This window comes from Bos javanicus, chromosome 14 (assembly GCF_032452875.1).
Source record: "Bos javanicus breed banteng chromosome 14, ARS-OSU_banteng_1.0, whole genome shotgun sequence".
In the NCBI taxonomy this organism is placed as follows: domain Eukaryota; kingdom Metazoa; phylum Chordata; class Mammalia; order Artiodactyla; family Bovidae; genus Bos; species Bos javanicus.
The window spans coordinates 10,696,573-10,709,680 of NC_083881.1; the positions used below are offsets into that span (position 1 = coordinate 10,696,573).

Here is a 13,108-nt window from a genome sequence, read left to right on the forward strand (position 1 = left end):
ATTCAGGAGATCTAGGTTCCAGCTCTGATAACTCACGCGCTCTGTGGTTTGAGCCAAGAACTTGGTGTCTCTGAACCTCAGAGCCCCTCTGGTTAAATGTGGATCTTAATGCTTACGGCCACTTATGAGGATTTAATGAGACTCACTGTTGTAATCTACAAATCACATGTCTGGTCGCCCAGTCACCTATGAACTCCATGAAGACATATAACTGCCTTCTTCATCTCCATAATCCTTTTACATAAAAGCAAACAGTTAAGATATAGATATTAAAGGCTTTATAGCTCTTAAAAAGTTTTCTTTTCAGACTTTGATTATAATACTATTCTATGTTAATGAATTCATGATTCTATTCATTTGGTCAACGATTTATTGATCACTTACTGTGTACCAGGCAACGTGTAGGTTTTTTGATAGATAAGGATGAAAAGCCAACATATCCTTCCCTGTCCTGAGACGTAAGTACTCATGGGGTATAATCATTACATACATACATGTGCACAAATGCAATTTGAGTTCCAAGAAGGAAAAAAAAACAGGAAAAATGGATGAATGTGTTGGGAAGGAGGAGGGGCATGAGTAGGTTTTGGAGAGTGGGCAAGACAGACATCCCTCTCTAAAATATTTGTATACTTATTTATTCAACATCACTGGGTCTTAGTTATGGCAGTCAGGATCCAGTTCCCTGACCAGGGGTCGAACCTCTGCATTGAGAGGCATTGGGCCCCTGCATTGAGAGTGTGGAGTCCTAACCACTGGACCACCAGGGAAGTCCCACGGCAGGCGTCTCTGAGGTGGGGATATCAGAGGTGAGACCTGAAGGCTGAGAAGGAGCTGGCCAAAGATTGAGAAGGGGGGCTAGGTGAGGGTTACAAGCAAAATTCACTCTAAAGTAGGTGTTGGTTCAATTCCACTCGAGGGAGGGCAGTTCTAGACCTATCTTTTATTAAGAGAGTTTCAAAGCATGGGCTCCAAAATGCATTGTGGAGTCAGGCTCCCAGGCTCAGGCGAGCTGGAAGCGAAGATTTTGGAGTCATTTCCCAAGGACAGGGCATCAGAACAACTGATGTCGGGGTCCCCCCGGGAACCAGAGAGAGGGAGGGCTCTGCAGAGGGCCTCAGGGTGATGTGCAGGAGCTGCCAATAACAAAGCCAGGTCTGTTCTCCCCTGCCTGCCCTCCACCTTGGCCCAGGGCACAGCCGCTCATTTGACCCCTCCTTCTGCCGCATCTGTGTGAAGACCCCCACTGCAAACTCCTTCGCTGGCAGGACGCGGCTGGGAACAGCTGGGAACTGTTGTTGCTTCTGGCCACATCCTGGAATGTCTTCCTTGTGGATCCTATGCCCCCGAGCTGCTGGGGGCCCCTGACTTGACCTGAAGCTGAACTTAGCTGGAGGGTCCGGGGCCCAGAGTTGCCTCCTTGTCAGCTCCGATAGCAGCAAGAAATTGCACAATCTTTCTGAGAAAGCCGAGGCTGCCTTACTCGCCTTTCCTGGGATGGAAAGACCATGAGAGGCCCCTGCGCATCCATTCATATTTTCCAAGGATGGGGCATGAGAGAGTGACCAGATAAGACCCTGGCCTTTGTTCACAAACACCCAGAGGAGGTCCTGGGTGAGATAGCAACGCTCCCGGTGGAGATGAAGTGGAGAAGGGTGGCTTCAGATAAGACACCAGCGGAGCAGAGTGGCTGTTTTTCTTGAGTGAAAGCGCAAAACATCTGTTAATGAGTTTGTCTGAAAGTGAACTTTTCATTCACAGAACTGGAGAATGCAGAATTCTAGTCTTTCAAAACATTTTTTTCTTTTTTTTTTAAATTTTATTTTATTTTTAAACTTTACATAATTGTATTAGTTTTGCCAAATATCAAAATGAATCCACCACAGGTATACATGTGTTCACAAGGAAAAAGTGTCCATGAGGTGGGACGTGACTTTTCTTAGATTAGCCGGCAAGTCAGATAAAGCTCTGTGTAGCCTTTGGAGCCTCTGACATAGAATCCGCCCTTTTCCCACTCTGCACAGGGTACCACATAAAGCCCTGCATCCCAATCCTTCATCTTTCCCTCCTGTCATCTCTGTGCACAGTTATTCATTCATAGACCAACCCATCCATCAATTCACGCATTTTTTTTATGCGTACATGCACCACCATTTATTAAGGACACAAGGAAGGCCATGACAGCTCTTCAAAGAGTAGACAGTGTAATGGAGGGGACACTCAGGAGTGCAGGGTGGGGGGGGGACCAGCCAAGCGGCGTGGGAGGGGACTGTCATGATAAGGATGCCAAAGCACCCGTGGGCAAGATGGCTTTTGAGCTTCATACAGATGTAGCGGAAGGAGGGTTCAAATGAGCGGCTCTGCCTCTGAGCCAGGGTGGAGGGCAGAGCCGGGAGAACAGACCTGCCTCAAAGGAGGACAAGGATTGCATTTTTGAAGGAAACAATTTAGCATTACACCTCTAGAGGCAGCATGAAGGCTGGATTGAAGAAGCAAAATGTTGGCACCAAAGAGAGAACTTACAGCGGTCAGTTCATCCAACAAGCCGGTAATACATGCTTTGTCTCTCCAGGTGCCATCCTTGGTGCTGGTCACTCTGGGATGCCAAGACGGAACTCTTTCAAGTATAACAGGGTGATGGGGAGCATGGACTTTCCATCTAGACGGTGTTCAAATCCTACGTCTCCCACTTACCAGCTGGGTGGTCTTGGGTGAGTTACTTAACGTCTCTGTGCCCCTATAGCATCGTCCATATACTGGGAATCATCACACTTCATTCCTCACAGGGTTGTTGTGAGGGTTAAATGAGATGATATGTTTCATTGATGATGAAGCTCTTAGAACTTCACTTGGTACAGCAAGTACTCCATCAATATTATTCATTCTAGAAATCTCCATCCCAATGAAATCTATCTCTGTTAATGGCCTTGTGTGTGTTTTTTTTACTTTACTACTTCTGTTTTCAAAAGCTCCTTTCACCAGCCTGGAATGACCACTCCTTCCTTTTGCCCATATCCAAATCCTCCTTATCGTTTGAAGCCGAGGAAACTCGGGGAAGGGCCAGATAGACCCTCTCTGCCACTCTGGTTCTGCAGCTGAGTTTCTCAGGACATCACTGGGCCTCTGGGTTTCAGTCCCCTGTTCTCTGAAGTGGATACAAACATATATCATATATTTAATTGATTTATGATATTGTGTTAGTTTTAGGAGTACAGGAAAGTGACTCAGTTATATGTATATACATTTTTTCAGATTATTTTCCATTATGTTATTATAAAATGTTGAATATGGTTCCCTGTGCTATGCAGTAAACTCTTGTTGCTTATCTATTTTGTGTATAGTTTGTTAATCCCATACTCATAATTTTTCCCTCTCTGCTTCCCCCTTTGGTAACCATACATTTGTTTTCTATGTCTGTGAGTTGGTTCAGTTTGAGGTATAGATTCATATGTATGCTTTTTTGCACCCCCCCCCATATGAGTGACATTATATGTTTTTTTCTGTCTGACTTATTTCACTTAGTGTTATATTCTCGTCAGTTCATCAGTGTTGCTGCAGATGGTAATATTTCATTCTTTATCATGGCTGAGTAATATTCTACTGTATATATTACTATACATATATATGTGTGTATATATGTATATATAAAATGAGTCATCTGTTGATGGGAAAACCCAATGTTCACAGCAGCACTGTTTACAATAGCCAAGACAGGGAGGTGGAGGTGTTTACACAGACCTGGTAGAGTTCTTGGAAGTGAAATCCTCAAACTCTGGCAGGTATTCAGTGCTTAATCAATAATAGATATTATTGAGCCAAATCTTGCCAGTCCTTCCTGCCTGAACTTCCCCCTGGACCCTAGTAATTATTGATTCTAATGTTTATCTGGTTAGTTATTGACCATGTAGGCCATGTAGTAATTTGTACCACCTTTCCTCACTACTTGCTTGGAATTACTATTGGAAACTTATGGACCCTTAGCTTTTTGAACACACCTAGCATCCTCCCTTTCTTAGCTCGTGGCTCAGTGGTAAAGAATCTGCCTGCCCAGTAGGAGACACGGGTTTGATCCCTGGGTTGGGAAGATCCCCTGGAGAAGGAAACTGCAACCCTTTCCAGTGTTCTCACCTGGGAAATCCCATGGACATGGGAAATCCTGTGGAAATCCCATCCACGAGGAGCCTCATGGGCTATAGTCCATGGGGTTGCAAAGAGTCAGACATGACTTAGGTGACTAAACAATAAGTAACCTCCTCACTGCAGTGGGGTGTCCTTGGGGGAGACCCTCCACTTGACTACAGTTTGCCGAGCAATCCAGAGCCTCCTCTGTTCCAGGAGCCTCGCGTGGGGCTTGGATTTTCCAGCACCTCATTGCCTTTCCATGGTGGTACCTTGCCCTGCTGGCACAGCTGGAGCTTCACAGTCCCCCTTCTCTCACGACTTGTGTTTTGTTGCATCTCTAGCTTGGCACAGTGCATGCTCCCTCCCTGGCTGTGGACTCTGCTGGCTGCCCCCGTCACCAGCTGTGAGGCTGACGCCTGGCCCTGGGTCCAGAGCTGGGCCAGAGCAGATAAGGGCCTGTTCTCAGAACCAGCTCACTGATCGTTGGATGCCTCCTTCTCTTTTTCTCCTCTGTGAAAACAGGAGCCTTGCAACTCTGTTCCAGGAAACATTGCAACGGCCTGTGCCCTGGACGTGGCCTCACCTGAGATAAGGCCTGGGGGTGGGCTCTAAGGAAGGAAAAGCTACAGCAGAAAAGAAGGTCTCATCTGTGGAAAGATTCTTCAGTCAGGGAAACAACCACCTCTGGCAACCATGGCCAGGAGCCTGGGATGGGCGGGAGCCTGGGCTGCCCGGGGGCACGTGAAGACCAGGCTTGCTCCCAGAGGAGGGGCTGATGGCTTCTTTGCCATCCCAGGCATGTGCCTCTGGAGGGGTGTGGGGGCTCCTGCACCCAAAACGGAAGCACCAGGGCCCGTGATGACAGCTCTCCAAGGCCTCAGCCGTGGAGCTGGGTGGCTGGGGCTGTGGCGGCTGGCGCAGAAGGGCCCTGGACAAAGTGTGATCCAGGTTGCATCACTCAAGTTGTCTGGATCTCACTTTCCTGCCTAAAAAATAAATGTGTCATGTCAGTGGTTTAAACATCTTATATAAAAAAAAAATCAGAATGCTTTAAAGTTTTTTTTTTAACAAAAAGGAATTGTATACATATTCCAAGTTTGTAAGTCAGATAAAAAGAGAAGCTCTTTCCTGCCCTTCAGAGCTACTGCGTGGCGTGTACCCAAGGTGCATATGTGTAAAACTGGCTTCCCCAGACAAGATGGAAACTCCACGGGCTAGTCACTCTCAGCTGTCTCTTCTAGGTCTCCCGGGCCACTTTGGTGATGCTCCCTGTCAACAGAGCTGGCAGAGCAGTGCTTGCGTACAGGGACGGGGGTCAAAATATTTACCCATGATGACCCAGTCACAAACTGAATAGAAAGGATGCTGGTTAGTTAACTGGCTGGACGTCAGTCATGTTTTTTTTTGGTGTTAGAATCATATGGGAGGTGTTTTCAAAGTACATTCTTTGGGTCTCATTCCGATTCCTTTGAACAAAAATTTGGGCTATTATTGATATTTAAAATTTTTTTTTTTTTACTTAAAATTTTTTATTAAGTATTGTTGGTGTTTACAGTGCTGTGTTAATTTCGGCTGTATAGCAAAATGACTCAGACACGTACTCTTTCACACATGCTTTTCCATGATGGTTTATCACAGGATATTGATGTTGAGTATAGTTCCCTGTGCTACCCAGTAGGGCCTTGCTGCTTATCTGTCTTAGATGTAATAGTTTGCATCTGCTAATCCCAAACACCCAGCCCTTCTCTTCCCCACCCTCCCTTCCGCTTGGCAAGTCCGAGTCTGTTCTTTATGTCTGCGGGTCTGTTTCTGTTTTATAGATATGTTCACTTGTGTCATATTTCAGATTCCACACATAAGTGATATCATATGGTGTTTGTCTCTTTCTTTATGACTTCACGTAGTTTGCCAATATGCCAATCTCTAGGTCCAGCCACGTTCCTGCAAATGGCATTATTTTATTATTTTTGGGGGCTGATTATTACTCCATTGTATATATTGTTGTTGTTGTTCGGTCGCTGAGTAGTGTCTGAGTCTTTACAACTCCATGGATTGTACCACACCAGGCTTCCCCGTCCTTCACTATCTCCTGGAGTTTGCTCAAATGCATGTCCGTTGAGTCAGTGATGCTATCTACCTAGCTCATCCTCTGTCACCCCCTTCTGCTCCTGCCTTCAATCTTTCCCAGCATCAGGGTCTTTTCCAGTGAGTCGGCTCTTCACATCAGGTGGCCAAACTATTGGAGCTCCAGCTTCAGCATCAGTCCTTCCAACGAATATTCAGGGTTGATTTCCTTTAGGATAGACTGGCTTGATCTTCTTGCAGTCCAAGGGACTTTCAAGAGTCTTCTCCAGCACCACGGTTCGAAAGCGCCAATTTTTGGCACTCAGCCTTCTTTATGGTCCATGACTACTGTAAACACGATAGCCTTGACTATGTAAACATTTGTCAGCAAAGTGATGTCTTGGCTTTTTTATATGCTGTCCAGGTTTGTCATAGCTTTTCTTCCAAGGAGCAAGCACCTTTTAATTTCCTGGCTGCAGTAATCATCCACAGTGATTTTGGAGCCCAAGAAAAGAAAATCTGTCACTGTTTCCAAGTTTTATCCATCTATTTGCCATGAAGTGATGGGACCAGATGCCATGGTTTTTGTGTTTTGAATGTTGAAATTTAAGCCAGTTTTTTCCACTCTCTTTCACCCTCATCAAGAGGCTCTTTAGTTCCTCTTCACTTTCTGCCATTAGAGTGATATCATCTGCATATCTGTATATATTAATATGCACTGAATCTTCTTTATTCATCTGTCAATGGGCATTTAGATTGTTTCCATATCTGGGTTATTGTAAATAGTGCTGCTGTGAACACAGGCGTGCATGTGTCTTTTTGAATTATAACTGTATCTGGATGTGTGGGGGATTTGTTGTTGTTCAGTTGCTCAGTTGTGTCTGAGTCTCTGTGACCCCATGGACTGCAGCATGCCAGGCCTCCCTGTCCTTCACTCCCTGTCCCTCACTCTGGAGCTTGCTCAAACTCATGTCCATTGAGTTGGTGATGCCATCCAGCCATCTCTTCCTCTGTCGTCCCCTTCTCCTCCTGCCTTCAATCTTTCTCAGCATCAAGGTCTTTGCCAGTGAGTTGGCTTGCATTTTGAATAATATCCAGATGAAATAGGTAAATTTACTCTCTCCCAATGAAACACTAAGACCTCTATTCTTGCTCTTTTGTTGGGTGAGTGGTGTCTGGGGGTTATCCACAGAATGAAAAGAGACTGAAGTCGACCCTGAACACAGGACAAAAATCCCACCAGGGATACCATGAAGCATGTACCCTGGGATAGGTTTCAAGCTGAACAGTCCATGAAATAGGAACTAATTGATTTCCTAGGGCTGCTTGAAAAAATGACCACAAACTTAGTGGCTTGAGAAAAACTCTAGAAATTTAATCTCTCAGAGGTCTGCTGGCCAGAATCTGAAATCCAGGGCATTGGTAAGGCTGTGCTCTCCTGGAAGGCTCTGGGGAGAAACTTCTCCTCTTTCAGGTTATGAAGACCCTGGGCGTCCCTTGGCTTGTGGCTGGATAACTTCCTTCTCCACCTTTGTCTTCATACAGACATCTCTTCTCTCCATCTCTTCCCAGCGTCTCTTACAAAGACACTTATTGGTGGATCATCCAGGGTGATTTCAAGATAGCTAACTTAATTACATCTACAAAGACTTCTTTTTCAGTTAGGCTCCCATTAATAGGTGTTGGAACTCAGGATGTGGACATATCTTTTGAGAGGGGAGCCACTGTTCAACCCACTATCACACACTATTAACCCTGTTGTGGAGATGAGGACACCTGGATTCAAGGCATGGGGGTGATTTGTCCCTGGTCACTCAGCTGGTGGGTGGCAGAGCAGGGCTGGGACTCACCCTCAGGCTTGCTTTGTAGACAGTCTATGGCAGAACATGAATAGAAGGAACCTCAGAGAACGTGGGCCCGTCCTTAGCGATCTGGCTTGCAAAGCTCTGCTTTGCCCACAGAGGGCGCTCAGTGTCAGTCTGTTACAGAGGTGGTGACTGGATCTGATTTGGCCTGAGTGGCTGCGGGGGCTGGCAGTAGTAGTGATGGTAGCAGTAGTGTGTGAATTCAGGCGTGTCCGACTCTTTGCGACCCCATGGACTGTAGCCCGACAGGCTCCTCTGCCCATGGGATTCTCCGGGCAAGAATACTGGAATGGGTTGCCATTTCCTTCTCCAGGGGATCTTCCCGACCCAGGGATCGAATCCGGGTCTCCTGCAGCGGCAGGCGGATTCTTGACCTCTGCACCACCTAACTGACCTACCTTCCTCTATATCTTGAGCACAGTGCAGAAAATGTCAGACAAATGAAATTTCATGCGTATAGGAAGATGCTGTGTCCGTATTCCCACGTGTCTTTCTGGTGTCTACAGCTTGTAGTGAGCAGCACTGCACCGATGCCACGGAAAAGGGCTGTTTGGGAAGGCTTCCTCAGTCTCTTCCTGCCTCCTTCTTTCCTTAACGCACTTCAGATCAGTCATGCTGCTGAGTGTCCCAAGGATGTGAGGTGAGGTTAATGATGCTCTTCCTGCAGATCTCAGAGTGTTTCCAGGTTTTGTTGATTTAGGGGATCCTGTTGAAGCCAGGAGGAAGGAAAAGATAAAATTTCGAAGCCTGTTCAAGCCCTAAGGTTTTAGGAAAAATGTAATCATGTTTTACAGCACCAGATGTAAGCACATATTGTAACTGTGAGGGCAACGTGAAGTAGGGGACAGGCATGTTCTTTTCCTTAGGAAGAGCAGGGCTTAAACTTCAGCTGGAAGGATGGAAGATAGACAACAGTCCCTTTGTGATGTCAGGGGTTCTGTTTCATGGGAAAGGAGCCTGAGACCGACTTCTCACGCACCTTCTGAGGCACCTTCTCAGGGGGAGTTTGGAAACCAGGAGGACGGTGGGGCTGCCTGGGGCGGGAATGAAGGGTGATGACACCTTCTGACGTCAGGAAAACTTTCCGAAAGTAACGCCTGTAAAACCTTGCAGTTATTGACTTGGGAACCCGAAATGGCCCCAGAACCAACAAAACGGAGGCTGAATCCTCAATAGTCACCAGTGATTTAGAGGTCTTTCTGCCTGGTTCCCTGGTGGCTCAGATGGTAAAGAATCTGCCTGCAGTGCAGGAGACCTGGGTTCGATCCCTGGGCTAGGAAGATCCCCTGTAGAAGGAAATGGCAACCCACTCCAGTATTCTTGCCTTGAGAATCCCATGGACAGAGGAGCCTGGCAGGCTGCAGTTCATGGGGTTGCAAAGAGTCAGACACGACTGAGCAACTAACGCTAACACTTTCACAGTGGTTGGCGCCCAGTAAGCATTTAGAGGTTCTGACACACAAATGGGAAACCCTGTGATCCTCGTGTATGTGGCATGGAGAGAATGGAAAAGCCCCAGGTTTTGGTAGGAGAGTCCCGATGTGGTTGAAAAGCAAATGCTTTCTTGTGTTTCAAGATGAAGGCAGATTGAAGCTTGATATTTTTGTTCATCACAAACTTGAAGTCAAGGCTCGGCTCAGTGGAGCATTAGAAGGCCATTGTTTTCTGGGATGGTCGGTCTTGGGCCTGGGGTGTCGAAGGACCCCAGCCCCCTGGATTTTCTTCTGCTTCTTTGGGAGCGGCCCACCACTAGGCCAGCTCCCAGTTATCTGAAACACCCCTTGGGAGGCAGATACTTGAGACCCGTTCCAAGTTGAAAGTGACGCTCACGTGATGGGTCTGCCCTGCTCTGTGACACTGCAGCTAATTCTCCCAGTCGTGGCAATTCTCCGAATTCCTGGACATGATCAAGTGACCAAACAACTTTAGGTCAGCTTCAGGAGAAAGCTGTCTCTGGAATGTAGTGTGAGAGCATGTGAAAACCTCAAGCCCCGAGTTGTGTTATGAATGTCCATATTCTTTGCAGGCAGCTCTTTTTAGGGAAGGAATATACAACCCTTAAAGTCGAAAGGCCTTCAGTTAAAAAAAAGAATCAGAAGTGCAACTCAATGACCCTTCGGTAAGTGGCGCATGTTCGTATTTTGGGAACTCAAATCAATGGAAATACACTGAATTGCCTTCAGCACATTTTTGTAAGCATGTTTGGAATATTCGTCGCTCTAAAGCTGACCTCGTAAGAGGCATATGTGAATCCTAACCCCAGCTAGTGCTAGAAGCTTCTAGCACTAGCTGGGTCTCTTACTCACTCTGAAACAGTAAGCAAACCTCCTAACTTCTCAGGAAGTCAGTTTCCCTATTTCTAAAATTAGTTGGCTTCAGAGTTTCCTTCACTATTTAAAATTCTCTAATGTATTTTCAAGTGTTAGATGAACTAAGATACATCACCATTGATGGATCCATCACAGAATTTGTCAGGATCTCTGATGTTTGTAGAGTTCTTCCTATTCTCACTTGTTTAGAAGCTTCAGAGCGTGGCAGGAGGGCTGTGTGTTCCTCCAGCATACAGATTAGGGAGCTGGGGCTCAGGTCAGTTAAGTGTCAAAGCCAGACCACTCTGGCTGGTGGACAGACAAGGTGAGATAAAACTCCTAGATCTTCTGATATCTAGTTCAGGTATCTACCAGAGTTCTTCCCAGTCTTGCCACTTAAAGTGTTGACAGAGCAAGAAGCCATAGCTAGTCTCTGCCAGACACAGATTCCCACTGCATTTGGTCTTCTGTGTGCGCGTGCTCAGTCCACCACTAACGGTTGCTCCTTTACCTCCATTTTTCCATCTTTAAAATGGGTGATATCACATCCAATGTTTGATACCATATCCGAGGATACTCGTACATGAATACTCTTGCTTTCTTCATTTTGTTTGAATTGTTTGTAAATGGAATATTCAGCATTCATTACAAATTCATTACACATGATGCCTTGTAGGTGCTTGGAATGCTGGAAAGATGGTTGTGGTATGTTGCTATGGGAAACAAACGGTACAAAGTAACATGTTTTGTACAAACGCTTTCTGTATAAAAATGCACAGAAAGGTATAGGAGGAAGTAAGAAGGATCATCACAGGTGGGCTAGTTATGGTTTGGGGCATTCCTGGTACGACCAGTGCTTTTCACTTCTTTGTTGCTTTTCTGCCTGCGTGATAAGTCACTTCAGTCATGTCCGACTCTTGCCCAGCAGACTCCTCTGTCCATGGGTTCTCCAGGCAAGAGTACTGGAGTGGGTTGCCATGCCCTCCAGGGGATCTTCCCAACCCAGGGATCAAACCCACATCTCCTGTGTCTCCTGCACTGGCAGGCAGGTTCTTTACCGCTCATGCCATCTGGGAAGCCCTCGATTTTCCTTAAATGTGTAAGCTGACTATATGTTATGTGGTAATGTGTTTCTTTAAAAAACTTTTCTTTTAAAAGTGTGCAGGTGAGGACTTTTTGGGGGAGAAAATCGGATAACCAGTTTACTTCTAGGTGGCGCTTGAATGAGACCCAGTCCCCCAGTTTTTCCAGACACAGATTGTATCTCATCTCCAGTAATCGCTGATTAACCCTCTTTTAGTTCAGCAAAGACAGCCGCTTTCAGCTGCCCCCTGGGTCAGTGGGATGCTGTCGCCAAGCGCTTGGGGGCCCAGGGGCTGCATCTGCCGCTTGCCTTTGCCAAACAGCTGTGCTCGGAGCCAGGAGCAGGATAACACTCACCTGCAGGAAATGTGGGTGGTGAGCTTGGTCTGCCGGCTGGGGGACAAAGAGCGGACGGTCCCACTCCAACAGGTGGGCCGGCCAATCGAGCAAGGTCTAGAGCCACGCGAAAAGCATGTCTGTTGCTCTGAGTAGCAAGCCAGAGTGCCTCAGCTGTTGGATAAGACCGCGGGCAGGATGTTGTTGCAATTTGGCTGAGAACCCACAGTCCCTGGGCTCAGGACTTGCAGCACAGAGGATCCTGAAAGGGCGTTTCCCCTAAGCTCACTAGTAGAATTGGAGGGAGACAGAATGAAACCATGGCGTGCACACAAGCGGAGGCGTCAGTTGCACGCATAAAGGCATCAACAGAACACACAGATTCACTGCTCCGGTGTATTTCTGTCACATCTCTCTCAGTCTTTTCAGGAGCAGAGGGGCTACCTTCCTTTGCTCTTAGTAAGCATTGGCTCCAAAACTGGAAACCGAAATCACTTAATTGCCTTTCGGAATGTAATTAAAAAAACGGATTGAAGTATAGTTGATTTACAGTGTCGTGTTTCTACTGTACAGCAAATTGATTCCGTATGCATATATGTATATGCACCAAATGAGATTTTAAAACAATTTTGTATTTGAGTGTATTTCTGGTTGCATTTTGTTTCATGGCGAGTGAAATTGTTTTTCCATTTCTGAAAGCAATAAATAGTATTCTTTCTATTTTCTATTGAAGTGGAATCGAATAACAATATTGTATGCCATTTTCAGGTGAACAGCAAAGTGGTTCAGTTATACCTACCCGTGTATCTATTCTTTTTCAAATTCTTTTCCTATTTAGGTTATTACAGAGTATTGAGTAGAGTTCACTGTGCTATACAGTACGTCCTTGTTGGTTATCTATTTTAAACATAACATTTGTGTACATGTCAATCCCGAACACCTGATCTGCCCCTCCCCTTCACCCTTCTCCACTGGTGACCATAAGTTTGTTCTCTAGGTCTGTTAGTCTATTTCTGTTTCATAAACACATTCATTTCTATCATTCATTTATAAAGATTCTGCATATAAAAGCTTCCGCATATAAGCAATACCGTATGATATTTGCCTTTCTCTAGTACATTGGCGTAAGTTAAATAGGATCATTTGTAATGTTATTAATAATGTAGTTAGAATGTGTCATTGGTAGAAATCTTTAAAGTGATGCAAACCACTGTTGCTTCCACCATTCCTCCTCCCTGGGAGTTGAAAGACAGGGGCTTTGCTGTCTCACCTACTAACTGCGTGCATAAGTCAGTGGCTCCCAAGGTTGTCTGAACACTGGAGTCACCT

The 13,108-nt window shown here is 46.0% G+C and overlaps 1 long non-coding RNA gene across 1 annotated transcript in view; it reads left to right on the forward strand.

Moving 5' to 3' along the window:
• Window positions 1-13,108, forward strand: part of LOC133260338 (uncharacterized) — a 591,714-nt gene that overhangs the window by 63,853 nt on the left and 514,753 nt on the right. The window contains exon 2 of the long non-coding RNA XR_009740759.1: window positions 2,573-2,711. This is a non-coding gene — a long non-coding RNA (uncharacterized LOC133260338). The remainder of the gene's footprint in view (window positions 1-2,572; window positions 2,712-13,108) is intronic.